This window comes from Arachis stenosperma, chromosome 4 (assembly GCF_014773155.1).
Source record: "Arachis stenosperma cultivar V10309 chromosome 4, arast.V10309.gnm1.PFL2, whole genome shotgun sequence".
In the NCBI taxonomy this organism is placed as follows: domain Eukaryota; kingdom Viridiplantae; phylum Streptophyta; class Magnoliopsida; order Fabales; family Fabaceae; genus Arachis; species Arachis stenosperma.
The window spans coordinates 97,845,264-97,849,545 of NC_080380.1; the positions used below are offsets into that span (position 1 = coordinate 97,845,264).

General features: G+C 34.0%; 1 non-coding gene across 1 annotated transcript; it reads right to left on the minus strand.

The window, feature by feature from the left end:
- Positions 1-3,879: 3,879 nt before the first annotated feature.
- LOC130977919 (small nucleolar RNA R71) lies at positions 3,880-3,983 on the minus strand. The gene has a single exon (XR_009085589.1). It is a non-coding gene; the product is annotated as a small nucleolar RNA R71 (small nucleolar RNA).
- Between the last annotated feature and the right edge of the window lie 299 nt (positions 3,984-4,282).

Here is a 4,282-nt window from a genome sequence, read left to right on the forward strand (position 1 = left end):
GTTTTCATTAGTTTTTATGCTAAATTCACATTTCTGGACTTTACTATTAGTTTGTGTATTTTTCTGTGATTTCAAGTATTTTCTGGCTGAAATTGAGGGACCTGAGCACAACTTTGATAAAAGGATGACAAAGGACTGCTGATGCTGTTGGATTCTGACCTCCCTGCACTCGAAATGGATTTTATGGAGCTACAAAACTCCAAATGGCGCTCAACGCCAGTTTCATGCTGCATTCTGGAGTCAAACGCCAGAAACACGTTACGAACTAGAGTTGAACGCCAAAAACACGTTACAACTTGGCGTTCAACTCCAAGATAAGCCTCAGGTCGTGTAAAGATCAAGCTTAGCCCAAGCACACACCAAGTGGGCCCCGAAAGTGGATTTATGCATCAATTACTTACTTCTGTAAACCCTAGTAGCTAGTTTAGTATAAATAGAACTTTTTACTAGTGTATTAGACGCCTTGGATTGTAAGGTCTTTGATTGTACCTTTTAATCTTTTGATCACGTTTGGGGGCTGGCCATTCGGCCATGCCTGAACCTTCATCACTTATGTATTTTCAACGGTGGAGTTTCTACACACCATAGATTAAGGGTGTGGAGCTCTGCTGTACCTCGAGTTTTAATGCAATTACTACTATTTTCTATTCAATTTGATTTATTCCTGTTCCAAGATATTCGTTGCACTTCACCATGATGAATGTGGTGATCCATGACACTCACCATCATTCTCACCTATGAACATGCATGACTGACAACCACTTCCGTTCTACCTTAGACCGGGCGAATATCTCTTGGATTTCTTAATCATAATCTTCGTGGTATAAGCTAGAATTGATGGCGGCATTCATGAGAATCCGGAAAGTTTAACCTTGTCTGTGGTATTCTGAGTAGGATTCCGGGATTGAATGACTATGACGAGATTCAAACTCGTAATTGTTGGCGTGATGACAAACGCAAAAGAATCAAGGGATTCTATTCCGACATGATCGAGAACCGACAGATGATTAGTCGTGCTGTGATAGAGCATTTGGACCATTTTCACTGAGAGGATGGGATGTAGCCATTGACAACGGTGATGTCCTACATACAGCTTGCCATGGAAAGGAGTATGAAGGATTGAGGGAAGGCATTAGGAAAGCAGAGATCCAACAGGGACAATTCATCTCCATACACTTATCCGAAATTCTCACCAATGATTTACATAAGTATTTCTATCTTTATTTTATGCTTTATTTACTATTCGAAAACTCCATAACATTTATTATCCACCTAACTGAGATTTACAAGATGACCATAGCTTGCTTCATACCAACAATCTCCGTGGGATCGACCCTTACTCACGTAAGGTATTACTTGGACGACCTAGTGCACTTGCTGGTTAGTTGTGCGGAGTTGCGACTAAGTGTGATTTACGTTTGAGAGCGCTACCAAGTTTTTGGCGCCATTGTTAATGATCACAATTTCGTGCACCATATTTTTGGCGCCGTTGCTGGGGATTGTTCGAGTTTGGACAACTGACGGTTCGTCTTGTTGCTCAGATTAGGTAATTTTCTTTTATTTTTCTTTTCAAAATGTTTTCAAAAATATTTTTCAAAATTTTTTCTTTGTTTTCGAAAAATTATTCAAAATTTTTAAGAATGAATTCTAGTGTTTCATAAAGTATGTTGAAGCTTGGCTGGCTGTAAAGCCATGTCTAACTCAATTGGATTGAGGCTTCAAAACCATCAGCATAGAGGCAAGTTAATTGGAATATCAGTTATTACATGCCTGATTTATATCTTCTAAAGCTGGCTGGCTATTAAGCCATGCCCAACCCTTGGATTGGAGCTTTAGACTAACATTGAAAGATTCTTGGAATTCTTATTAAAAATTTTGAATTTCTTATTTTATTTTTCCTATATGTTTTCGAAAAAAAATACAAAAATCCAAAAAAATAATAAAATTAAAAAAAAAACCAAAAATATTTTGTGTTTCTTGTTTGAGTCTTGAGTCAATTTTTTAAGTTTGGTGTCAATTGCATGTTTTTAAAAATTTATGCATTATTTTTCGAAAATTCATGCATTCATGGTGTTCTTCATGATCTTCAAGTTGTTCTTGGTAAGTCTTCTTGTTTGATCTTGATGTTTTCTTGTTTTGTGTCTTTTATTGTTTTTCATATACATTTTTGCATTCATAATGTCCATGCATTAAAGATTTCTAAGTTTGGTGTCTTGGATGTTTTCTTTGCATCAAAATTTTTTCAGAAATATGTTCTTGATGTTCATCATGATCTTCAAAGTGTTCTTGGTGTTAATCTTGACATTCATAGTATTCTTGCATGCATCATGTGTTTTGATCCAAAATCTTCATGTTTTGGGTCATTTTTATGTTTTTCTCTCCCATCATTAAAAATTCAAAAATAAAAAAATATATTTTCCTTATTTCTCTCAAAAATTTGAAATTTTGGGTTGACTTGGTCAAAAATTTTTTAAAATAAGTTGTTTTCTTGTTAATCAAGTCAAAATTTCAATTTTAAAAATCTTATCTTTTCAAAACTTTTTCAAAACTCAAATCTTTTTCATTTTTTATATATTTTCGAAAATTTCTTTTAAATTGATTTTCAAAATCTTTTTTTATCTTAATTTCATAATTTTCGAAATTACACTAACAATTAATGTGATTGATTCAAAAATTTGAAGTTTGTTACTTTCTTATTAAGAAAGACTCAATCTTTAAATTCTAGAATCATATCTTTTAGTTTCTTGTTAGTTAAGTAATTAATTTTAATTTTAAAAATTAAATCTTTTCCAACCATATCTTTTTATCATATCTTTTATATCATATCTTTTTCAAAATTTTATCTTTTTCAAAAATATTTTGATTTCAATATATCTTATCTTATCTTCTTATCTTCTTATCTTTTTAAATTTGATTTTCAAATCTTTTTCAACTAACCATTTGACTTTTTGTTTGTTTCTTATCTTTTTCAAAACAACTTAACTACTTCTCTCTCTCTAATTATCGAAAATACCTCCCTCTTTTTCAAAAATTCTTTCTTTAATTAATTAATTGTTTTAAATTTAAATTTTAATTTCATTTCTTATCTTTATTTTTGAAATTCATTTAACTCCTTTTCAAAATTTAATTTCGAAAATTTCTCCCTCTCTCATCTTTTCCTATTTATTTATTCAATTACTAACATCTCTCTTCACCTCTCTTCATCTCAAATCACTGCCCCTATCATTACCCTTGTGTTTGGATTCTCCTTTCTTTATTCCCTTCTTCTTCTACTAATAATAAGGAACCTCTTTACTGTGACATAGAGGATTCCTCTTCTTTTTTTGTTTTCTTCTCTTTCATATGAGCAAGAACAAGGAAAAAGGCATTCTTGTTCAAGCTGATCCAGAACCTGAAAGGACTCTGAAGAGGAAACTAAGAGAAGCTAAATTACAACAATCCAGAGACAACCTTGCTGAAATTTTCGAACAAGAAAAGGAGATGGCAGTCGAACCTAACAACAATAATGCAAGAAGGATGCTTGGTGATTATACTACACCTACGTCCAAGTTTGATGGAAGAAGCATCTCAATTCCTACCATTGGAGCAAACAATTTTGAGCTGAAACCTCAATTAGTTGCTCTAATGCAATAGAACTGCAAGTTTCATGGACTTCCATCAAAAGATCCTTACCAGTTCTTAACTGAGTTCTTGCAGATCTGTGAGACTGTTAAGACTAATGGAGTAGATCCTGAAGTCTACAGGCTCATGCTTTTCCCTTTTGCTGTAAGAGACAAAGCTAGAACATGGTTGGACTCTCAACCTAAAGATAGCCTGGACTCCTGGGATAAGCTGGTCACGGCCTTCTTGGCTAAGTTCTTTCCTCCTCAAAAGCTGAGCAAGCTTAGAGTGGATATTCAGACCTTCAAACAAAAAGATGGTGAATCCCTCTATGAAGCTTGGGAAAGATACAAACAGATGACCAAAAGATATCCTTCTGACATGTTCTTAGAATGGACCATGATAGATATATTCTATTATGGTCTATCTGAGTTCTCTAAGATGTCATTGGACCATTCTGCAGGTGGATCCATTCACCTAAAGAAAACGCCTGCAGAAGCTCAAGAACTTATTGACATGGTTGCAAATAACCAGTTCATGTACACTTCTGAGAGGAATTTCGTGAATAATAGGATGCCTCAAAGGAAGGGAGTTCTTGAAATTGATGCTCTGAATGCCATATTGGCTCAGAACAAAATGTTGACTCAGCAAGTCAACATGATTTCTCAAAGTCTGAATGGAC